Source organism: Camellia sinensis, chromosome 6 (genome assembly GCF_055761805.1).
Source record: "Camellia sinensis isolate YWXY chromosome 6, ASM5576180v1, whole genome shotgun sequence".
In the NCBI taxonomy this organism is placed as follows: Eukaryota; Viridiplantae; Streptophyta; class Magnoliopsida; order Ericales; family Theaceae; genus Camellia; species Camellia sinensis.
In genome coordinates, this window is record NC_138966.1 from 143,531,652 (window position 1) to 143,558,187 (window position 26,536).

The window sequence follows — 26,536 nt, forward strand, 5'->3', positions numbered from 1 at the left end:
GCTACAGAACACACTCTCGCCACATACACAGACAACCAATGAAAAAACACGTGCAGACATGCATCTGAGCCCGTCCACACACTAAAACAAACAGCTTACCAGTCCTAGTCAATGTTTGGCCTCTATATGATGCCCAAAGGCGTAGTTTTTCTAGTTTGTCTTCTTCAAGTTCATCCGATCCTTTAAATTCTTCTTCATTGTCGTGCTTTACTCGCTCAAGAAAGTTGTTCCATTCATCTGCATGACCAATTTGGTACCACCAAAAAAAAAATGCTTGAAATGCCTATTAAAAAAACACAATCCACAAATGTTGCCCATAATGAAAATCTAACCAGGAAAAATTTCCGGCAAGTAAAAAAGGATGGAAACCCCATCTTCATTTTTCACTTCCAATTCACGCAAAGAGAATAGCACCTCTTCCGAGTAATAAGGCATCAAAACACTAGGAGAAACATCACTGCAACACATAAAAAAGAAATTGATTATCAATAACATACGAGAAAAAGATTCATAATAGCAGATAATAGCATACAACACCTAGTCTTTGTACAGAAGAAACATGCATTCTTACAGGGGCTTTAGAGGTTTCACTACTAGGCCACACATTGTAGAAAATATTTAGGCCTCGTTTGGGTAGTTAATATTTTAGATTAAAAGTAAAAAAGCCACTAGAAAATCCCAAAAGCTAAAAAAAACTCAACTCATACAAAAAAGTCAAAGATTTCTTTCAATTCACTCCACTTCTTGGATATCTTTTGGTAAGAAGTCAAAAAGTCATTCCCAAAGATATTTTAGACCAAAAGTCACTTCCCAAACGACCCCTCAGTGCTTAGTTTTGAAAATTACAATAAGAGCACAAAATACAAACAAGTACAAGACCAACAAATCAAGCATATACAACACACACGTACAAGGAAAACTAAGGTCACATGCAAAAGAACTCGAAAAACTTACGAGAAGGAAAGCATATTGCGGACTTTAGGTGCTGAAGGCATGTCCATAAACAATGAATTTGAGAAAAATGAAATGCGCCTTCGAGCTTCTAGGTTTGATGGTACGTCCATTGCAGACTCCTTCACTGTAAGCAATAGATCGAGCCGTTTGATCTGCAGAAATCCATCAAAGTTAACAGGTACTACTTTTATTTTATTTTTTTGGAGAGGGGGAGGGGGGAGACAGGAGGACGAATCAATAGGTAAATAGTTTGAAATTAAAATTTGTCATTATGATATCTCCACCAATCACCTTCTCTTTCCAAGCTTCTGTTTCTTGAAACGGAAAATTTATTGCTCCAGCAGATGCAAATAATTGATATTCAAGGGGGACCATCCCCTCATGTCCTGATCTACCATGGATAGAATCTACCAAGCTATCGAAGAAAAAATGTAACCAACATCAGATGGCATCAAGTCACTAGTATAAAATTAGAAGCAATCACATCAAAATGCTTCACCTGTTTATGTGATCTTCCATCATTATGTCTCTTGTCACAACCTTCAGCATGTCTTGGAAAAGAATCACAACCTGATCCCTGTCTGTCTGCTTATTCTCTAACTACAGAAATGAAACTAAATCAGTGTGAACACTTCATAAATCCCATTAACGAGTCACATAAAACAACTGCCATGATATTGCAAATACATACCAAGTACTTGATAAGCTTGACGAAGTGGTCATAGAGGCTAGGAAGACCACCCATAGTGTATTCAGTTAATAGCTTGCCTTCTTCTATATGTTTGTCAACCTCAGTTAACATATATTCTATAACCCTGGAAAGGCCATTTGGACAAATAAAGCATTATGATATAACAAAGCATCAATATGTAATATGTATATCCATTTCTCAATCAAAATTATAAGAATGTAATAAAACTTACACTTTTTCGCGACCACCCTGAACCAAAATCTTAGTAATGTTTTGAAATGAAGCATAGCACTCACAAACAGCACAAGACATATAGTCGTCAACTTCAATCCTCTATTTCAGCTCTCTATCCTTTCCATTACTGTCCTTAGCCATGTCCAACACTATTGGGATCTAGCCAAAAGACATATATAGTCATCAGAAAATTATGTTAAATCGTGTTACCCTTGAGACAAAGTTTAGTAAGTTCTCAAAGATTCCATCACAACTACTAATATAACCAGAGACTTGCACGTTGCTTCCCCCTACTGATCATCAGAGAATAAGTTTATTAAGTGAATCAAAAAGCAGCTACTCGAGATCTTCTGCAAAAAAAATTCCCTATCTTTGCAAGCCAATCCAATGATACACTTGCCTGTCCCTGTAGAATTTCTCTACTTCGAATGATCAAAATTATTCTCAAACATGTTTTTAAAACGCAACCGTAACCATACATAATGGTTTCAATGGTTACCACCACCCGTTATGGCCGCTATAGCGGTGTGATAGAAATTCACAGCCGTAACAGCCACCACTGTTATGTAAAGGCCGTAGTCCCCGTTACAACACCATTACGATCATTGTGCTTTTTTTTTATATTATAAATTTTGTATTAGGCTATTTTTCTCTATTTTCTTTTTCTAGCTGTTAAATTCGCACCCCAAAAATAAATAAATAAATAAAACTTTAGCAAAAGTCTTAGATTGACATGTTTTGAATGTCCAATTTTCAAGTTCTACAAGACTTGAGTTGCTCAAGGGTAAAATGACCTTACTTCTCTCTGTCTTTTTCTTTTTTCAAACTTTCATTACTTTTTTTTATTGACAAGCTTTCATTATTTTCTCAATTGATTCTTTGAATATTAACTTATATCTATTTGCTCTTAGGTCAAATTTATTGAAAAAATAAATAAATAAATAAAATTGGATATCAATATAATAAGGTAAGACACTTTTTGAAAATGTCTTAAAATGTATGAGAGATACATTTTGAATCAAGGGTTGAGATTATCCTTGACAAGTATCTAAGGGTCAAGATAATTTCTTTGTCTTTGCTTTCCCCCCAAAATGTGTCTTTTCACATATCTCTCTCTGATTTTAGCTCCAGCAACTCTCCATTTTTCAGCAACTCTCCATTTTCCTCACTGGTTTTAGCTTCAATTTCTCTCTCGGTTTCGGTTCTACAATCTCTTCACAGGTGACATTCCTATTCTCCTTTGCCCTTTCACTCTTCTAACTTATGAAATGGGTTTGTATTTCTATTTCTCGGTTTCTATTTCTATTTCTGAAATGTGATGGGTTGAAAATTTGATGGATTTCATATATTTCTGTTTCATTGATGGGTTTTATCAATTGTATTTTGGTTTTGATTTCTATAAAATTGTATTTTGGTTTTGTATTTTGAAATGGGTTATATTTCGATTTTGGTTTCATATTTGTGGGTTTCATCAACTAAACCCATGAGGATTTCAGAAAATTATTGAGTAAGATTTCTATGAGTAAATGGGTGATACCTCATCTATCTGTAGTTGACTGTTTAAACTTCTGTTCCTTTAGCGGTTGATTCTCATCTTTTTGATGGTTTTTGGATTGCAAAAATAATTCTAAAGGGTTTATATAAATTTGTTTCAATACTTAGTTCTTACATTCCCTTGGTTAATCTGGGTAGTACCTGATAGTTGAAGAGCTTTATGAGTAAGACTTGCGATTTTTTTTCAATTGGATGGTGTGCTTTTTAGAAGGAAAATTGTTTCATCTGGTGGAGGGTGTTGTATCTAAACAGGTTTTTCTGGTAGCTGCCAACGTTTACAATTATTTGATTAGCTGTGCTTCTAAAGCATGATGAGTATTTCAATTTGCATATATATATTTGGGATTGATTATCGGTGTTGCCTAGAAAATTTGGATGTGTCAATGGCCGATGAAGTGAGTTTCTATTTTGGGATTGAAGCATTAGCATACTATTTTTGGTTTGATTTTGTTGCATTGTTCCATTTTATTTTGCACCCTGTTTTTGGTGATAATTTCTGGTCAACCAATTTCTGTTTTTTTTTTTGGGGGGGGGGGTAAGTTTTCCTAAATTTTAATGATACCTAAAATTATTCAAAGCAGATTGGCTTATGTGTGTTGGTAGCATACAATTTTTTTTAATATATTCCTGTTTCCCATGATTAATTAAATGTTGAGGATGCATGAAATTAATTAATTAATTGATTAGATATAAATCAGATAAAAAACAATTTATGGTGAACATTTTCCTAAATCATATAAAAAATAGAGGAATTTCATTGGCATGCTGATTAGGCCACTAACAGCAAAAGCTGCTGGAGTTTTTTCACATGCCCCAAACCATGGCATCCCAACATGATTATTTTTTTAATTAATTAGCTTTGATTAATAATTAATTATCATCTTGCCAGCCTGAATAAATTAATGATTAAGATTCTTAACACATGTTTTATACAAAAAAAAAAAAAACTATTTTAGACGTTGGGTTATCCTTTTCTTGGTGAAATTTATGGTGAAATTTAACTGTGAAAGTAGTATAATATATATAGGACTTTCCAACATAGCAGGGGGCATGACCCCTGATGGTCTCACAGTAGGTCCGTTCCTGATTGTCATTACATAGCTAGGAAAGTTGATAGAAAAACAGCTATAAAGGTCTTTACAATTTCAGAGTCAGAAATGAAAAAAATAAGATTTTGTGTTGGGTTACTTTTATATATAATTTATATTCAATATGATCTAACAATCTAAATTATTTTAACATCATTCAATAGCTAATTATTTATATGTGTTCGGTATCTTTGTTCATGCTCATCCAAATTTAATTCAAACTTATGAATTTTTGCTTAAATCCGCACAAGTTCAAAACTATTAGAGAATTTGACAAACCAGCAAAGTGACAGACACAACAGACAGTTAAAAACCTTAAACCCAATGGAATTGTTGTTTATAGGCTTGGATAGCCAAATTTGCTGGGTTTTTTATTTTTCCTATCATTACATTTTTATTTTTATTTTTTTGTGTGACTTTTCTGGGTGTCTGATTATTGAAAAAAATAGAGAAAAATTTCATAGCTTCTAGAATTGTGAGGTTGGGGTTGTTGAGTTTGATTTGAATAAATTATTTGTTGGTTGTTTAGAGTTTGATTTTGTTGGTTGTTTAGCCACGCTTGGATGGGTTTAACTCTTTGTAGAGTTCAGTTAATTGCCAATTTAGACAACTTATGTTCAAGCAATGCCTTGATGATAGAGTTAATTACAATCTAAAGTACCTTTCTTACCTGAAAACAAAAAATTAAAATAAAAAAAAAAACACTTCAAAAATAAATTTTGGTTCTTTAACTCTAACTTGGAACTTAGTCCTAAATAGATTTGCTTCTTTCTATATCTCCTATATTTTATACTTGCAATAGGATATAGCTTTTTCAAATGTAACGTTTTCTTCTTACAATGTAACCTCTCTCCTACAAGATGTGCCTAGCCAAAAAAATTAGTGCCAAAAGTGGCAGACTTTGGACCAAAACTCATCCAACAACCAACTGTATGTACAACATCACTATATTCAAAGGAATTTTGCATATTTAGATTAGCTTAGAATTTGGACTTGCAGTGCCTTCAATTGATGATTGATTAGGAGAAGCGAAAATGTTGTTTTACTTCCATACTATTTATTTGGCAGTTTAATTGACTTTCTTCCCCTGTTTTCCTTTCCCCTATGTTTTAATCTTCTGGAATAAAATGTCACATGAAACTCTAAGGTAGTCTTTGGTTCACTGTCATAAAGTGCAAAGATTCCTTGCACTTCTCATATTTGGTTGACTAAAAGAATAATGAAAAATTCATTGCAATGGGAATCATCATTTACCTCATTCCAATGAATCAAATAAAGTATCAATGAGAGTGAAATGTTTCAAATATGATTAGTGTTCTGATAAATGATTTGGGTTATTTTGCAAAGTAATGTTCTGTGATTTTAGGTTTTTATTTGATTGTTAAAAATTAGAATTATAGTGAGAAAGAAATAGCCCATTGTACTTAAATTATGGCACAATTAAGTAATCAAATAGTCATTATACAACCCATTGGTATTTAAACCCAATCTATTTATAGCACTATTAAATGAGTTATTTCTTCACTACAGGTCTTTGGTGTTTCAACCTCTTCAACAACCTTGGAGTTCATTTTAATTCATATCACAGACCACATTCATATTTTTGGTTATGTATGTTTACTTTATAGTTTATGAATCGAGGCTTAATTTCTCACTTATTATTTATATTTTTTCTCATAATCAAATGCTTTTGTGTTATTTTTTACAGGTGGATGATATGTTAGAGGAAACAGTAATATTAGATCTCTATACTCATTTTTTTATTTAATCTTCATTCCTTATTATAATTTTTCTTTGACCTTTCAAATGCATTTCTATACAAACACAGGTTCAATTTCTTCAAAACAGAAATGTCAGTGTTGTGATCCATAATGAATGGGACTTTAATGTCCTCTGTGTTCATGGGGTAAGCCCACTAATCAAATTTATTTGCTTCTCATATTTTTTTTCTTAATAATTTTTGCTTATTTTCTTAAAGGCAAAGGCAAAGGTAAAGGCGAAGGAAAATGAGAAGTTTAAAGGAAAAGGAAAGGAAAACTACTCTAGAAAGGGAATAAAAAATTCACAAATGGTATGGTTGTTTTCAAGTTTGTTTTGGAACATGTATAAAGAAAATCATAGGATGCATAATCTCTGTGTAATTTATTTTTTATTGTAAAGTTTGTGAAGATGGACATGGTGCTTTTAATGATGTTCAAACTAAATTATGCATCCTTAAAATATTATAAAGGATCTTTTACAAAGATATATAAAATTTTGCAAATAGAAGAGGGAAGTAACTAAAGTTTAAAAAAGATCACAAATAATGAAAGAAGGAAATAAATTGAAAGTGTATTTTAATTAAAATTGTGTTTAAATTATGATCAAGTCAAACTTTTGTAGGATTGGGTTGAAAAAGCTAGAGCTCAAGAGGATAAATAAGACTACGTTGCTCCGATGGAATTGTAATAAGGTATCCTTGGTCCATATTGTTTCAATATTTATTTTTCATATTGTTTCAATATGCTAATGTTATTGCTTTTTAAATATTAGATTATTGTGCATGCTCTTCATTGGAAAAAGTACACATAAGTTGATATATGGACATTTCAGAATGTGATGAAGAACAAGTTTGAAGGTGTCGAAGCGCTTTAGAGGCGGCCAAATACTTTTTGTAAAAGAACAAGTTTGAAGACATTATACGGCTTACATTTTGTAAAGTTGACAAATATTTTGTAAAGTATATCCTTGATGTTAACCACTTTTGTAAAGCTTCCTACTAATATGTACTTCATTGAATTTCTAATATTTTTGTGAAGTGTCTTACCAATGTAAAAGATTAGACCTTATGGATGGTTATTGAGTGTGGATAGTAAAGTGCCCTTGAAAATTCACTAAATTTAGTATCTTTGCATATTTTGGTGGAAGTCACATATGCTTGACATGGATTTTTGTGAAAATTTAGTGTGTATTGTGCAAGAATAATTTATTAGTGGGTTGAAGGAGGATATTATAGTATTATTGCTTTTTAATTTTTATATACTTTAGTTCCCCCTCCCTCCTATCATGGTTATGAATTTTCATGATTTGTTTCTGAATTCATTTTTTTTTTCAAGACCTCTGACTTTCTAACACAGTTGGTTGTGAAATTAGATTGAATTTGTTGTATCATCCATGATATTCTGGTATTAACAATAAGGTTAGTCTTTAAAGTAACTTTGGTTAGTTTTATTTCATTTATTTATAAGTAGTTAGTTGAAACTGTGAAAAAGTTTGAAGGATTTGAAGTATTCCTATTGATTTGATATTTTATTTGATTGATTTGAATTATTTCTTAAATAGTGTTGATTTTGAAAATATGTTAAAGAATGAGGTGGGAACTTTTGAAGACATCACCCCAATTATGTGAATGAGGTGGGAAGTCTACAATCATGATAAATTCATTAGAAAATAAAAAATTTGAAATTTATTAGTTATTTATTTCAATTTTCTTTATATTTTTTGTTCCTGTTTTAAATGAAATTTTAAATTGAAGTGATATTGTCATTTTAAATTAATTTATTATAATTGAATTTTGTAGCACGTATCAAACAAAAATTGTTCACAGTGCCTTCAGGCACGGGTTATCCCTAGTCATGTTATATACTATTACAATGCTTCCATTTTCGCAACACTTCCAATTGGGAATTTCACAACACTTCCATTTTAAACAAATTTGAACCATGTGACTGTAACAACCCTCATACTGTTTACTGATTAATGACTGAATGATTACCGTTAATCATAGACTACTGCGAAATGGAACTGATAATGACTGATAATTGAACTGATTAAAATACTGAACTGACTGACCGAAATTGAAACTGAATTGAATGAATACATCTGTTTGAACTGCATTCTATCTATTGATTGTTTATTTGATCTGTTCGTATTTTAGTGTTTAGACTGCTAATTGAAGGCCTTATCGGCGGCCGAATCCGGAATCGATTGATGTTTAATGACCCTTAGAATTAATGTGATTTTATAGTATAATTATCTGAAAACTGATTAGGTATGATTGAATTAGATTAAAATGAGTTAAATTGCATAGTTGGTCTTATTTACCATTTTGCCACTAGAGTGGCCCACTACTTGGCTCATCTCATTACATTCATACATACACATTTTGTTAGCTCATTCTTGAGCACAGCACCGACTAGAGAGAGAGAAATAGAGAGTGAGAGGGAATTGAGTTGAGTTCGAGTTTGTTGGTGGAATTGCTTGGTAATTGAAGTGTAGATCACTAATTTGAGCCTCTAGCCTTGCATTGGAGACCTAAGGTAGAGTAATTACTCTCTTGTTTGTGAATTGAGCTAGTTCTTGCATGAGTCATGCTTCATTGTAGAACTAAGTCATATTTTGGTTCATTGTTGTTGATTTGAAGCTCATTTCATGCATGCATGTTTGTATTGTAGATGTTTGAGTTGTTTTCATGGCAAAGGGTTACATGCATGTTCATAATCATGTTTAAGTCCATGATTTCACCATGTTTTGAAAAGAATTGGCTCCTGAGAGCATCATATTGAAGCTTCAAAATGGTTTGAATTCATGCATGTTTGCATGTCCATCTTTTGGTCATACTCCATGAGTTCATCTTGGTTTTGACGGCTTGAGCTCTTTTGAAACAGCATTAAAGCTTTGAAAATGATTTAAGATCATGCATGTCATGTTTGAAGATTGTTCTTGAAAATGATTTGAAATTGGTTTGAAATTGGGTTTGAATTAAACACCCTTGGGCTTTGATTTCTCAAATTGCGCTTTGAAACGTGATATCCTATGTGTTTTTAAATGTTTTCCAGAAAATGGGCCCAAGAGGATTGGTTTTGATGCTTTTGAGCTTGGTTTTGGACCTGGAGCTCGAATCTGGGATTTCCAGATTTCAGTCGTCCGCTCGAGCGGGGGAAGTGCCGCTCGAGCGGGAAAATCGAGCTTCCAGCATCTTGCACTGTTTTACAGTCCGCTCGAGCGGAGTATTGGGCGCTCGAGCGGAGTCATGTCTCAAGCTCGAGCGGGCGTCGAGCGGGGATTTCACCCATCCAGTACTTTTACAGTACGCTCGAGCGGGAAAGTTTGCGCTCGAGCGTGTACCTTTGTTTGCCTGTACACTCGAGCGGGGAAACCTGAGCTCGAGCGGGACTCTGTTTTTCTGAAAATCCTGAAAATGCTTTTAAATGTGCGTTTTTGCATCCTCATCCCATCCTAGGTATTCTTAGGCCTAGTTTAAGGCATGTAGATGAGGATATCGTTGTAGAACACACCAAGGCAAATTAGGGATTAAGTTATGATATTGCCCAACTGTGTAGCTTAGTGTGTGTTCAACCTGTGAACTGTGTAGGGTTGGCAACTGGGGAGACACGCTCTAGCATACTGTAGCCCAGAACTCTGTGAGTAACAATTGTGTAAAGATATGTTCAACTGATTATCTTTTGAATACTGAACTGAACTGTTTACTGAACTGGTATTATTTACTGAATGAATGTATGTCCTTTATTTCTGAACTGTACTGTGGCATCCTTAGTACCTACTGTTTACTGTTACTGTTACTGTGACAGAATTCTCTGTCGGTTCCCTCGTGGAACCACTACTGTTTACTGACTGATGGCCATCATTACTGTTCGGTCTTTTAAGACCTACTGTTACTGTTATGCTAATGGATGTACCACATATGACTGTTTACTGTACCGAACAACTGAAATACTGGTTGAATTGAACTGTTTTCATTGCTGTAAGGACATTCATTCTAAACCCCTTTACGCATTATGTTATTCACTGGGCTTTAGCTCACTGCTCATATATATATGTAGGTGTACAGGCACCAGATCGGAGCTAGGAGCGTCAGGGTAACTCCAGTTTTGTCAAGCCAGCCTATGTGCCTCACTGCGAGGTTCCGTGTTGCCGTGCTATGGCTTGGGGGTGTTTTGTTTGTTTTTCCCCCGCCTGTCTCCATACTGTCTGACTGTTCTGTATAGACTGACTGTTACCGTACTGTTATCAAGGGATTAGGTCCCTGTACTGTGTGATTGTAAATTTTGTATAGACCGTACTGTTTTGTACAGACGGAATGCTTTCTGTACTGTTTATGTATGAATGCATGAAAAACCTTCTTGGCATACAGACTGTCACAGCTCATTGGACATTGTTTAATTACTGTATTGGCTTCCGCCAGGCCCTGTACTCTGTTTTACTGTATTACTGTTAAGCATGCCTTCGGTAATCTCGGATTACTGGCCGGTTACGGTACTAAACCCATAGGGCCGGGTTTGGGTCGTGACAGAGTGGTATCAGAGCGATACTTAACCACGAGTTATACCGCACACACGTGTCCAAATGAGCTATAGGGTGTCCTAGAAAGTGATTAGGGCATTTCATGAACTTGATAAGTGTGTGGTTATGTTATGACTGAATACATGCTAATGTGGTAAACTGTTAAACAAATGACTGCTTATGTTTAAAACTGTTATAACTGCTTATAGTGAAATGGATAATGCAAATGAACCTGAATCCTCGTCTACCGAGGCAAGGATGGAAAGAATGGAAAGAATGATAGAACTGATAACTGCTAGACTTGAACAACAACAGAACCAACCGCCCCCACCTCCTCCTCCTCCGGTTCAGCCGGAACCTAATGTGAATGTGAATGATGGGGATATTACTGCTCTTACCCAGAAGTTCAGCAAAATGAAACCGCCATCCTTTCAGGGAGGCCTTGAACCGTTAAAAGCTGAAGCTTGGGTTCTGGAAACAGAGAAATTATTTGAAGTGTTTCCGTGCTCGGAAGCGAATAAGGTATTGTTAGCTACCTTCACCCTCCAAGAAGAAGCTAGAAGGTGGTGGATGTTGATCCGTGATACAAATACTATTATGACTTGGGCTCAGTTCAAGGAGTCCTTCTTTGAAAAGTACTTCCCTCAGTGTGTCAGGGATAGGAAAGTGACTGAATTTGAGCAACTGAAACAGGGCACCACGTCGGTTGCCGAATATGAAACGAAATTTACTGAACTTGACCGTTATGCACCGCACATGGTGGATACTGAATATAAGAAGGCCAGAAAATTTGAAGGTGGCCTTAATGTGGCAATACTTGACCGGATAAATGTTTTGAAATTACCGACTTTTGTAGGTGTTCTCGACCGGGCATTGATGGCCGAGTCGAACATTGCAGCAGTGAAACAATCTGAAACACCAACAACTGAATGGCATGGTAAAAGGCAGGGTTTCAAATTCAAGAAAGGCAAGCACAACCCAGCCAATAAGAAACAGAACACGGGATCAATGACTAGCCCCAGCCAAGGGAGTGGGTTCATTCCACCCTGCTCTGTATGTGGTAACAAGCATAAAGGGGTTTGTCACAAATTATCTGGAGCCTGTTACAGGTGTGGCAAGGTGGGCCACATGGTTAAAGATTGCCCTTCTGCTCCTCAAGGCAATAGCAAAGCTGCAGCCAGCGGCGCAGCATCAAATGCTCCACCAAAGCCTAACCCTAAAGCTACCGGGAAAGAGCCTGTGAGGCAAGGCCGAGTGTTCGCACTAGTACCGGGAGATGTGCAGAATACCGGGACCGTTGTGTCAGGTATCCTTTCTATCTGTACGCAAAATGCATATGTATTGATTGATTCGGGGTCTACACATTCTTATGTATCACATGCTTTTTCACGGAAATTGAATAGACCCTTAGAACCTATGAACTATCTGCTAGCCGTATCATCACCCGTAGGGGGATCCATGACATGTGCTTATATGTACCCCGCATGTGAAATTATTGTTGGGGATATGCATCTGTTTATTGATTTACTGCCATTGAACATTGATCATTTTGATGTCATATTGGGAATGGACTGGTTAACAAAATATCATGCCACTATTGACTGTGTGACCAAGCAAGTTGTTTTCCGTCCACCTGGTCTGCCTGAATTTGTGTTTAATGGGGTTGGAGTAGTACCTCCCCCGTATCTGATTTCATCTGTGAAGGCTGTTAAATTAATTAGAAAGGGGTGTAAAGGATATCTGTGTTCTGTACTGACTGTGTCTACTGATGATAGTGTTAAAACTGATATGAATTGCATTCCTATAGTCAGAGAATTTCCAGATGTTTTTCCAGATAATCTTCCAGGAGATTTGACTGACAGGGAGATTGAATTTACCGTTGATGTGATTCCCGGAACACAACCAGTTTCTAAAGCTCCGTACCGAATGGCCCCAACTGAACTGAAAGAATTGAAAGTGCAACTACAGGAACTACTGGATAAGAAGTTTATCAGACCTAGCACTTCGCCATGGGGTGCGCCTGTTTTGTTTGTAAAGAAGAAAGATGGCTCACTGAGACTGTGCATTGACTACCGTGAATTGAACAAGGTAACTGTAAAGAATAAATACCCATTACCGCGTATTGATGACCTGTTTGATCAGTTACAGGGTGCTAAAGTATTTTCCAAGATTGATCTTAGATCCGGATATCATCAATTGAAGGTTAAACCAGAAGACATTGATAAAACTGCTTTTAGAACGAGGTATGGACATTATGAATTTTTAGTTATGCCATTCGGAGTCACGAATGCACCTGCTGCTTTTATGGACCTCATGAACAGAATTTTTAAACCATATCTCGATGACTTTATTGTTGTATTTATCGATGACATATTGATTTATTCCAAAAGTATAGGACAGCATGAACATCATCTGAGACTTGCCCTACAAACCTTAAGAGAACAGAAACTGTATGCTAAACTGTCTAAATGTGAATTTTGGCTTGACCATGTTATGTTTTTGGGGCATGTTGTTAGCAAAGATGGAATTTCTGTTGATCCGCAGAAAATTGAAGCTGTAGTGAAATGGCCTAGACCAACAAATGTGACTGAAGTCCGAAGCTTTTTGGGACTGGCTGGATATTACAGAAGATTTGTCAAGGATTTCTCCAAAATTGCCCTACCATTGACTCAGTTAACTCAGAAGGGGACATCATTTGACTGGACTGACCAAAGAGAATCTGCTTTTCAGGAGTTGAAAACTCGATTAGTGACTGCACCAGTTCTTACCTTACCTTCAGGTACGGATGGTTATACTGTATTTAGTGATGCTTCTCATAAGGGTTTGGGATGTGTTTTAATGCAGAATGGGAGAGTTATTGCTTATGCTTCCCGACAACTGAGACCACATGAAAAGAACTACCCGACCCATGATCTGGAACTTGCTGCAGTGGTGTTTGCACTAAAAATTTGGCGTCACTATCTGTACGGGGTGACATGTGAAGTATACACCGACCATAAGAGTTTAAAGTATTTCTTCACACAGAAAGAACTGAACATGAGACAGCGGAGATGGCTAGAACTGATTAAAGACTATGACCTACAGATATTGTACCATCCGGGAAAAGCCAATACCGTTGCCGATGCATTGAGCCGGAAGTCGATTGGAAACTTAGCTTGTTTGCTTACAGGACAGAAAGAGTTGCTTTGTGACCTTGAAAAATCTGAAATTGAAATTGTTTTGAGAGAACAAGGTGGAATCTTAGCTGTTATTTCTGCTCAACCGGCACTGATTGAAGAGGTTAAAGAAAAACAGCAACTGGATGATTTCTTGAAGAAGATCATCGAGGAAAGAGAATCCAAGCAGAGACCGGGATTCAAATTTGAGAATAATGTACTGAAATTTCAAGAAAGACTGTGTGTACCAAATGATACTGAACTGAAAAGAAGAGTTCTGCAAGAAGGCCACAATTCGAAATTGTCTATCCATCCGGGGAATACGAAAATGTACCAAGATCTGAAACAGAATTTCTGGTGGCCGGGAATGAAGAAAGAAATTGCTGATTTTGTATCCAAATGTCTTCATTGCCAACAGGTCAAAGCTGAACATCAACGACCTGCCGGATTATTGCAACCCCTACCCATACCAGAATGGAAATGGGAGCATATCACGATGGATTTTATCGTTGGGTTACCTCGCTCCAGAAAAGGTATGGATTCAATTTGGGTTATTGTTGATAGACTGACTAAATCTGCTCACTTCTTACCTGTCAAGACAATTTATAATGCGGATAGATTGGCCGTGATTTATATTAATGAAATTGTGAGACTGCATGGAGTGCCTGTGTCTATTGTTTCTGACAGGGATTCGAAGTTTACATCGAGGTTTTGGCAAAGCCTACAGACTGCATTGGGTACTGAACTGAGACTGAGTAGTGCCTATCATCCTCAGACAGATGGCCAATCAGAAAGGACAATCCAAACTCTCGAGGATTTACTGAGAATGTGTGTCCTTGATTTTCAGGGAGACTGGGAAAGTCATCTGCCATTAGTTGAATTCGCCTACAATAACAGCTACCATTCGAGTATTGGTATGGCGCCTTTCGAGGCATTGTATGGCAGAAAATGTAGATCTCCAATTTGCTGGGCAGAAGTTGGAGATGGGCCTTTGCTTGGGCCCGAGATGGTGTATGAAACAACTGAAAAAGTGAAACTGATACAGCAAAGACTGAAAACTGCACAGAGTAGACAGAAAAGTTATGCAGATGTCAGAAGACGGGACAGAGAGTATGAAGTGGGTGATCACGTTTTTGTGAAAGTGACACCAATGAAAGGCCAGACTCGTTTTGGAGTCAAAGGCAAGTTAGCGCCGAGATATGTCGGACCGTATGAGATTATTGAGAAAATCAATCCGGTGGCGTATCAAGTTGCGCTCCCTCCTGAAATGGAGCATATGCATAACGTCTTCCACATCTCTATGTTGAGAGACTACCTTTGGGATCCTTTCCATGTAATAGAGCCTACTCGTGTAGTGCTGAGTGATGACTACACTTACGAGGAACGGCCTATACAGATTGTAAACAGACGAATCAAGAAACTAAGGAACAAAGAGATCCCGTTAGTGAAAGTTGACTGGCAAAACCACGGTGGCGTGTATGCCACTTGGGAAAGGGAAGATGACATGGCCAAAAGATATCCTGAACTGTTTCCACTGAATCCTATTTTCTTCCAGAATGAAGGTAACTCGAGTTTAGAGGACTAAACTCTTTATAAGGAGGGGAGACTGTAACAACCCTCATACTGTTTACTGATTAATGACTGAATGATTACCGTTAATCATAGACTACTGCGAAATGGAACTGATAATGACTGATAATTGAACTGATTAAAATACTGAACTGACTGACCGAAATTGAAACTGAATTGAATGAATACATCTGTTTGAACTGCATTCTATCTATTGATTGTTTATTTGATCTGTTCGTATTTTAGTGTTTAGACTGCTAATTGAAGGCCTTATCGGCGGCCGAATCCGGAATCGATTGATGTTTAATGACCCTTAGAATTAATGTGATTTTATAGTATAATTATCTGAAAACTGATTAGGTATGATTGAATTAGATTAAAATGAGTTAAATTGCATAGTTGGTCTTATTTACCATTTTGCCACTAGAGTGGCCCACTACTTGGCTCATCTCATTACATTCATACATACACATTTTGTTAGCTCATTCTTGAGCACAGCACCGACTAGAGAGAGAGAAATAGAGAGTGAGAGGGAATTGAGTTGAGTTCGAGTTTGTTGGTGGAATTGCTTGGTAATTGAAGTGTAGATCACTAATTTGAGCCTCTAGCCTTGCATTGGAGACCTAAGGTAGAGTAATTACTCTCTTGTTTGTGAATTGAGCTAGTTCTTGCATGAGTCATGCTTCATTGTAGAACTAAGTCATATTTTGGTTCATTGTTGTTGATTTGAAGCTCATTTCATGCATGCATGTTTGTATTGTAGATGTTTGAGTTGTTTTCATGGCAAAGGGTTACATGCATGTTCATAATCATGTTTAAGTCCATGATTTCACCATGTTTTGAAAAGAATTGGCTCCTGAGAGCATCATATTGAAGCTTCAAAATGGTTTGAATTCATGCATGTTTGCATGTCCATCTTTTGGTCATACTCCATGAGTTCATCTTGGTTTTGACGGCTTGAGCTCTTTTGAAACAGCATTAAAGCTTTGAAAATGATTTAAGATCATGCATGTCATGTTTGAAGATTGTTCTTGAAAATGATTTGAAATTGGTTTGAAATTGGGTTTGAATTAAACACCCTTGGGCTTTGATTTCTCAAATTGCGCTTTGAAACGTGATATCCTATGTGTTTTTAAATGTTTTCCAGAAAATGGGCCCAAGAGGATTGGTTTTGATGCTTTTGAGCTTGGTTTTGGACCTGGAGCTCGAATCTGGGATTTCCAGATTTCAGTCGTCCGCTCGAGCGGGGGAAGTGCCGCTCGAGCGGGAAAATCGAGCTTCCAGCATCTTGCACTGTTTTACAGTCCGCTCGAGCGGAGTATTGGGCGCTCGAGCGGAGTCATGTCTCAAGCTCGAGCGGGCGTCGAGCGGGGATTTCACCCATCCAGTACTTTTACAGTACGCTCGAGCGGGAAAGTTTGCGCTCGAGCGTGTACCTTTGTTTGCCTGTACACTCGAGCGGGGAAACCTGAGCTCGAGCGGGACTCTGTTTTTCTGAAAATCCTGAAAATGCTTTTAAATGTGCGTTTTTGCATCCTCATCCCATCCTAGGTATTCTTAGGCCTAGTTTAAGGCATGTAGATGAGGATATCGTTGTAGAACACACCAAGGCAAATTAGGGATTAAGTTATGATATTGCCCAACTGTGTAGCTTAGTGTGTGTTCAACCTGTGAACTGTGTAGGGTTGGCAACTGGGGAGACACGCTCTAGCATACTGTAGCCCAGAACTCTGTGAGTAACAATTGTGTAAAGATATGTTCAACTGATTATCTTTTGAATACTGAACTGAACTGTTTACTGAACTGGTATTATTTACTGAATGAATGTATGTCCTTTATTTCTGAACTGTACTGTGGCATCCTTAGTACCTACTGTTTACTGTTACTGTTACTGTGACAGAATTCTCTGTCGGTTCCCTCGTGGAACCACTACTGTTTACTGACTGATGGCCATCATTACTGTTCGGTCTTTTAAGACCTACTGTTACTGTTATGCTAATGGATGTACCACATATGACTGTTTACTGTACCGAACAACTGAAATACTGGTTGAATTGAACTATTTTCATTGCTGTAAGGACATTCATTCTAAACCCCTTTACGCATTATGTTATTCACTGGGCTTTAGCTCACTGCTCATATATATATGTAGGTGTACAGGCACCAGATCGGAGCTAGGAGCGTCAGGGTAACTCCAGTTTTGTCAAGCCAGCCTATGTGCCTCACTGCGAGGTTCCGTGTTGCCGTGCTATGGCTTGGGGGTGTTTTGTTTGTTTTTCCCCCGCCTGTCTCCATACTGTCTGACTGTTCTGTATAGACTGACTGTTACCGTACTGTTATCAAGGGATTAGGTCCCTGTACTGTGTGATTGTAAATTTTGTATAGACCGTACTGTTTTGTACAGACGGAATGCTTTCTGTACTGTTTATGTATGAATGCATGAAAAACCTTCTTGGCATACAGACTGTCACAGCTCATTGGACATTGTTTAATTACTGTATTGGCTTCCGCCAGGCCCTGTACTCTGTTTTACTGTATTACTGTTAAGCAGGCCTTCGGTAATCTCGGATTACTGGCCGGTTACGGTACTAAACCCATAGGGCCGGGTTTGGGTCGTGACAGTGTGACAAACCTTGCTAGCAAGCAAAAATGGAGGCCATTGTATGAGGTCCAACTCACGGTCAGCCCAATATGGAACAAGCAACAGGTCCATTTCCCTAGAAATGATACAAAGTTATACATACTACAGCAGAATACAATAAGATTCAGAAGAAAAAAAAAATTTCTCTAACACATGTTAGGACACAAAAAAAGGTTAGATCGTAGGAGTCAAACAACATAAAAAAAAAAAAAAAAAAAATAAAAAAAAAAGGTATGTATTATTGTGCAAAATTTCACACCCATGATTACCTATCACTTATAAGATCCTCTTCTCTAAAGCTGCTGATTATTGTGTTCCATAACTGAGCAAATCTTGCTGCTGCTTTTTCATTGCTTGATCGGATCTAAAAAAAATTATTAGATAAATAAAATTGAAGGAAAGGAATTTCCATATTTTCTAGAGAGTAGCAAATGAAATAACCTGAGCAATGTTCCGAGAAAAAGTGGACTTCAGCAGTCCTTTCTTTTTTGTTGGCTCACTCTTTTCCTCCGAAATTAAACAGGCATTAAAAATAGCAGGCAATGATTGAAATCTGGACCTTAGCATTCCTAAAGTTCGAATCTGCAAGCAATAGAGGTTACGGAAATGGAGATGCGTTGAAGTAATGGTAAATAAAATTAAAGAAACCCCATACATCGTAAAGCTTCAAATAAGTAAAGAACAATAAAGAGACTCAAACTACAAAACCATAAATCATGCTTAAGCAAATCCATAGACTGTTGTTTAATATTATGCATACTAATGATTAAAAGAAATTCAACAATGTTTTTGCCCCAAATGTCCTTACGTGGACATGCAGATATGAGCTTGTGATAAATCACATTCATAAAAACACGTGTATATCCTTATTAGTTCTTTTTTGGTTTGGCATGTACAGTTTCACTCACAAACCTGCATATATATAGTTGAATTACAGTTTTCGATTTTGGAAAATAAAATCATGTTAATTTTAAAAACATGCATCTCTCATTGTATTTACACATCAAAGCTTCTTGATACCCATTAGCTATAGCCAATTATCTTGTTCTTCTCAGCACAAAGCACAATTATCTTCATCCTTACACATTCAAATATTGCAAAGGTTGTCCATAATAACCCAAAACAACACCAGCCCATCACCAATATAGGCATCCTTCTATAAACATCTTTACGCTTCCTGCAAATGGAGAAACTATTATACTCTGTACCTTCATTCTTAAAGTGTAGCTAACACATTTGGAACAAAAAAAAAAAAAAAGCAATTTTGGATATATATACTTATATAATATATATTGGGGGACAAATTGTTAATTCTCATTTTAAATCACTAACAGAAGTAACATAACTCATTGGACTCTCCCACAGATTAGAACCAATTTAAGTACCCTTATTCAGGTGTGCAACTAAAAGTGCCCATATTCAGGTGTTCAACTAAACTGAATCATGTATTCTTCACACAACCAGGATTTGTGTCTTCCTCTGACCTTACTTCAGCACCATTTGAGTAAAATTCTGGCTTTATAGGTTACTAACTAAAGGGAAAAATTCTGGCTTTATAGGTTACTAACTATAGACTACAGTTAACAAAGGAAAAAATTCTGGCTTTATAGGTTACAAAGCTGTAAGTATAAACACTAAGAACATAGAGCTTGAAATAAAAGTAATTTATTAGTCAATATTTCCATTGAAGAGATTTAACTTTTAGTCTCCAAAATGAAGAGAGTGCTACCACTGTACATGTCAAGTCCAGTTTGAAGAATTTTAACGTCACACCCCAAGTAACCTACTAGCCAAACAAATTGAATAGAGTGGGTATACCAAGTTACCAACATGGCCCAAAAGCTTAAGCCCAAGTAATATACCAAATTAAGGTTTCATATTATAAAGAGGGAGAAGAAGAAGAAGCGACAGAGAAAAATCGAAATGAAAGAAAACAGTATGCCGATGTATCTTTCCAAAAAGATAGTTGGGCAACAATCCCCCACTCGTTAATCTTGAAAATGACAATGACTGAAGGCATATTAAAAAATTCAACAGAAGACGAGGCTATGTGAAACACATCCAGTGCAACAAAAACAATTGGGTTAAGGTTTGAGATTATGTTTGGAAGCAAAGATCAACACTGAACAGCTACATTTTAAAAGTTAAAAGTAAAAAGCTTACCGCCTTCAATAACAGTAGATCCATTATTTTTGACGAGTTCAGAATTTTATGAACCTTCAACCGCTTGAAAAGTAGAAAAAATATTTTATCATAGTACAGAGAGTTCAATAGGCTTTGCTTATAAATATGTATTTTTGTCATAATTTACTTCTTTGCCATAATTTTTGGGTGATATTCTAGAAGCATACAACTCAACATCTTATTATAAAATTTGAAAAGAAACAAAGGTACAAGTAATGCCAAACAAGCTGATAATTCATAATTCAAAATCAATGACTACCTCCTGGCAGCAAATGTAAGAATCCGTTGCCGAGACTGACCCTCATCATCAGTGCCAGTCACACTTTTGATCAATTCCATGGAAGCATTGTTCTGGTCTACATGTTGCTGTTGTTGTGTACTCTCTCGACTAGAACAATTCAAATGCATGAAATGAAATGATAAGCATTTGTTTATGAGATAACCACATTGACTAAAAAGCACGGGCATGAACACAAACACTGATAACACTACTTTAACATGAAAAAAACACCCTGATTTTACGTCCCAAGAACTAAGTATGAACAAGCATATATGAGGGGAAAAAATAAGTACGAACTAAACAGGGGTCAGATTAAAGACACAAAAAGTGAACAAGATGAAATGCCCAGCCTTATGATCATTCTCTTCTTTTCTTTTCCTTTTTTCATATCCCACCCACTTGTTTTCAAATTAGTACATCACTCTACCAAACCACCTTTCTAGAATTATAATAAATCCCAAAACATGTCCTGTGGTGTGTCCAGAAATAGGACATGTGTCCTCGACGTGTCCTCCAACATGTCCACTAAAAAAATTAATATAAATGCCACATGGCATGTCCGACACATATCTGAGTGGTGTCTTGTCCGACATGTGTTGCACACTACTACGACAACAAAAATGGAGTGTTTCATAGCATATAGAAATGAGAGCACACTATAGTGGGTTATTTTTAATATAAATTATAGACAACAGAAAACACCTTTTCAAAGCTATTTGCGAGTGTATATGTTAGGATATATACATGAGTATTACCAATACATGAATGAGAGTATTACTGAACAAGGTATATAAAATATTGCAACAAAAGAAAAAAAGTAACTTGACAGAATACTAATTGTTTGCAATCAATGCGACTTGAGTTTTTACTTTCTTGACACCCAAAATAAATTTTCAAGGAAAAATAAATCCAAGTCAGCATGAAAAACAGACTAATGCAGATGAAACAAAGGCAGAGCATCTTAGTTGAAGAAAGCCACGAGAATGATCATAATGCAGGACATTTCATCTTTGATGAGAAAGTGCGGAGTGTTATAGGCGGGGTCCCAAGGGACACCTTTTTCCTATCTGTCAACTCCCCAATGCTCATGTTCAATAAAAAGTGATGACCATCTCCAATAAGATATCTGAAAAGAAATCAACCATTGGGGGCATGAAGTAAGGATAAACTACGTAGATATATTTTACAATTAACATGTTAACGAAAGTGGCACACGCTCAGTTCCAAAACCATCCCAGCTTCATTTTTCAAGAATCTAAATGCCAAATTGGTCCACATTATTATGGTTCAAAACAATGCTAAAACAAAAGGGATCAAAGATTCAAAAATTTAAGTGGTTTATAATGAAAGACCGAGTCTAGAACGTGTGCCATTTGCATATATTGCAGTTGTAGAGCATTCTGAATCTATAATAGAAAATCCTACATTCCCTATCACAAACAATCTGCATGCATGCAAATCAAGATAAATACAGAACACAAATGCCCATAAAGCTTACGAATAAAACATACCCCTTCAAATGAACATAAAAGAACAGAGCGTGGTATAATCTCTCCCCCCAAATTTTCCTTCGTACTCTAAATGACCACCATCAGTAGCCAAGAAAACCTATTAGAGAAAACTTATAATGAGAGGTCAAAGCTTGTAACATAACACTATATTGGATTAAGAGAAACTAATCATAAAGACAAAATGCTATGTCAACAATATAAAAAAGGATTCACTGTAGAGATCACAATCACAAATTCATGCTCTTGAAAACATTGAACATGTTCAAAGCGTTGTCAAGCTAATAAGCCTCAGCTGCCAACCACCAAGAATAAGTACAGAGGAATAAAAACATATAGACTATATGGGAATTACACAGATGAGACAATCTCTGGAAAGTACACAAAATAATGCATTCGAAACCTCTACATCCCTCCATGAGTAATGGCATCTAGACTTTGAAACATAGAAGCTTAAGGAGTAAAAACAAAAAAGTAATAAATGATAACTAGTATCCATGTTAAGCTAGATTACCTCTCCTTAAATGAGAAAAACCTTGGTCAGCATCTTTAGTGGATTTTAGCATAGTCGGCTCCCCAGTCAAGTAGGAGACTACAGTTAACAAAGGAAATAATAATAATAACTAGCAGATATAAGTGAAAAGAAAAGGTTGAGAACTAGAGACATTAACAACCCCTAACCCAACAAGTGATGATGTGAGACAAAATTAAATCATATGCAGAGATAACAAAAATAATATTTTTGATAATAAGATGCCAAGACAATTACAATCTTCCCATGCCTTTGTTTCAATTTTACTACTCTATATGCTTTGCCTACTTAAACATGGGAAGATAGAGAAAGAGAAAGGGGGGAAGTTTTATGGATGATTTATTTAATTATAAACCTCGTTTAACTACGTAGACAAGGATTAAACGAACCTCTCGCATTTCCAAATCTTATTCCCAATTTGTAACGCCTTACACCATTCCTTGAAATTTATATCCCAAATCGAGTTTCACCATCAAAACCACCCAACACAATAACATTCACACAACCAGGATTTGTGTCTTCCTTGGACCTTACTTCAGCACAATTTGAGTAAAATTTTGGCCTTATAGGTTACTAACTAGAGGGACTCGTAATCTCACTTGGTCAAGTTTTTGGATTTTCACCTTCAAACTTAAAATTCATAAGCACTTCATGAATATTTACATAATTTATATAGTTCAAAACCAAGATTGGATATAGCAATGAATAAGACTATTAGACTCAAGGAATAGTGAAAAATCCTAAAAATAAAAAATAAAAAGCAAAGTCTAGGTTTATGATTATAGAAGGTCCAAATAATGACAGACCATATTGGAAATTGTGGATTCCATTTTATATCTTTATAGGTAAAATGTAAGAAAACATGCAGAAGATCATCTTGTTATCACTCCCAAGAAAACACTGAAATTTATAACAATAGAAGTCAGCTAATTATCAACCTGTTTTTTTCCAACAAAATCAATTGACTGTAGTTGTTGGTTTCTTTTCTTTTTCTTTTTTTTTTAATGATAAAAAATGGGAAACTGACCTTATTCATCCCTTAATATATTACAAATATCAACTGTTCCAAATCATTGGTATATTAAAAAAAAAAAAAACCCAAAGAAATAATTGATGTAACTTTCTGGAAAAAAAATAAATAAATAATGCTCCCTCTGTAGCATGCATTATTGGATGTTATGTTTATTGCCTCAAAAATCCAATTTCACCATCATGGAACATTCTTATCTGTGAAAGAAATCCAAATCAAAAGAATAATTGAAAAGCAAACCAAAAGTAGAAGAATTTGGGGAAGAAGGCAAGTATCAATTTTTTGAAACAGAAATTGAGAGAGAGAAGCAGGGGAAGTGAGATACAAAGCAAAAAGGGAACAAACCTATAGGGGCAGACTGAAGCACTGATGGTCTCGCACACAGCAGCAAACGACACAAACCCAACGATCAACAACACAGGTGTGCGATTTGGTTGGGGGAGAGAACTACGAATTGTGAGACAAACCTGTGCAAGAGTTAAAACCGTGCAGATTGATGAGGGGATTTACCTATCCTAGAAAAAAAAAAGAGGGAATTTTGGGAGGGAAATTTTCACCGCCTCATATGTTTGTAGAGGCAGATCACCAAAACAAAAAAAAAAAAAAAAAAAAAAAAAAAAAAAAAAAACAATTCAATACAATTTTTAGGTTTTTTTTTAAATTAAAAATAATTTGAGAGCAATAAAAATCAAAATTATATTTTTAAAATTTTAAAAAGTATTTGTGACCTAAAAGATAATAAGCATTTTTTTTAACCCAATTTTTTTTTTAGTTTTTTAGGAAAAAAAATTTTGAAACTAATTTTTGAAAATAAAACCAAACATATTGAAATTGATAATTTAATCACATTCTTTGAAAATGTTTAAATATCTCAAATTAGTCATCTCAACTTAAGAGTGTGTTTAGGCTTAATGGGTTCATTTTGTGATCTAATTCAATGATCATTTTAATTTTACAATTCAGTAACTAAAATATTTAAAACTCTTTAAAAAATTATAATAAAAAACACAAATCACTAAATCACATCATTCCACTAGCAAAACTTTTACCGACGAATAGTGTCATCGTCGCTAAATGGTTAACTCTTTGCTCACGCCAACTTGTCGTCGCCAAAAATAAGCACACTAATAGCAACGCTCATTGTGTTGCTAAAACATAAGCCTCATAGGTAAAAGTTTTGAAATTTTGGCGCCAACCAAAAAATTTGGCGCTAAAATAATGTTAAGCCTTTTTAGCAATGGCAACAAATTGCGTTGGTAAAGGTATACTTTTACCAACGAAATTGATCACTGTGTCGCTAAAAGTATACTTTTGGCGATGAAAAATTGATGTCATCGCCAAAAGTGCAATTTCTTGTAGTGCAAGAAAATGTTGAATAAGCATTTTGACATAAAGGACATGGGCATTGCTGATGCAATTCTTGGTATGAAAATTACCAAAACATTAGAAGGTTATGCTTTGTCACAATCTCATTACATTGAGAAACTACCTGACAAATTCAGTAAAGATGATGATCATCTTGCTAGAACACCTGTAGATGTTAATTTGTTTCTTTCTAAAAATGTACAGGAAAGTATTTTTCAATTAGAGTATGCCCAAATTATTGGAAGCTTAATGTACTTGATGAACTGCACTCGCCCAGATATTGCTTATGCAGTAAGTAAATTAAGTAGATATACAAATAATCCAAGAGTAGAACACTGGAAAGCAATTATAAGGGTTCTAAGATATCTTCAATTTACTCGTAACATTGGACTGAATTATACTAGATATCCAGCAGTACTTGAAGGTTAGTGTGATGCAAACTGGATATCGGATACTAGAGACTCAAAGTCCACCGGTGGGTATGTTTTTACTCTTGATGGGGCGGCTATATCTTGGAAATCTTCCAAACAGACTTGCATTGCTAGGTCTACTATGGAATCAGAATTCATAGCATTACACAAAGTTGGGGAAGAAGCAGAATGGCTTCGCCATTTCCTTGAAGATATTCCAATGTGGCCAAAACCGGTGCCTACTATATGCATACATTGTGATAGTCAATCAGCAATTGGTAGAGCACAGAGTCATATGTATAACGGTAAGTCATGACACATTCGTCGTCGACATAACACTGTGAGACAACTACTCTCTAATGGAATTATTTCCATTGAATATGTGAAGTCTAAAGACAACATAGCGGATCTACTAACCAAAGGGTGAGCAAGAGAGTTAGTTGAGAATTCATCGAGGGGAATGAGACTTAAGCCTATTAAATAAGAGTTACCACAACGGCAACCCAACCTAGTTGACTGGAGATCCCAAGATCTAGGTTCAAAGGGACAACCAAGTTGTGTCTGACTCAGAAGGATCACTAGGAAGTCCAACTCCTACCCATTTCTAGGATGAAATAAGTGATGTCTACAGCATTTTAGGTTAAGTAACATTTTAATGATTCTTATATCTAGGTTATCCTAGTGGAGTATGGCAGGATACTCTTCATAAGAATCACCTATGTGAGTGTGAACTAGGCCGGTTCTATGAGATTTGTGAAGGGCTACAATTCTTTAGAGCACTCATGAAAGACCAGGTTGTTCATGGTCAAAATGAACAAAATAGTGAGAACTAAACTATGTCTGGGGATATACTGTGTGAGTTCTATTGTCTTGGTTTACACAAACGACTGAACAGTTCAAGACATCATGTTCACTGGTTAGCTAGTAAATCCGATAGTGTCTCACAAGGGAAGGTTCAAAGCCAAAAGCTACCTATCCTTTGCAGAATATTTTCAATTTCTGTACTCTCTGTAACTTAGATCAAGCTATTGCATTTTCTCTCTGTCAAATTCCATTCAT

At 36.0% G+C, this 26,536-nt stretch overlaps 1 pseudogene; it reads right to left on the reverse strand.

Moving 5' to 3' along the window:
* LOC145789022 (callose synthase 3-like) overlaps positions 1-26,536 on the reverse strand; it is a 54,364-nt pseudogene that overhangs the window by 25,718 nt on the left and 2,110 nt on the right.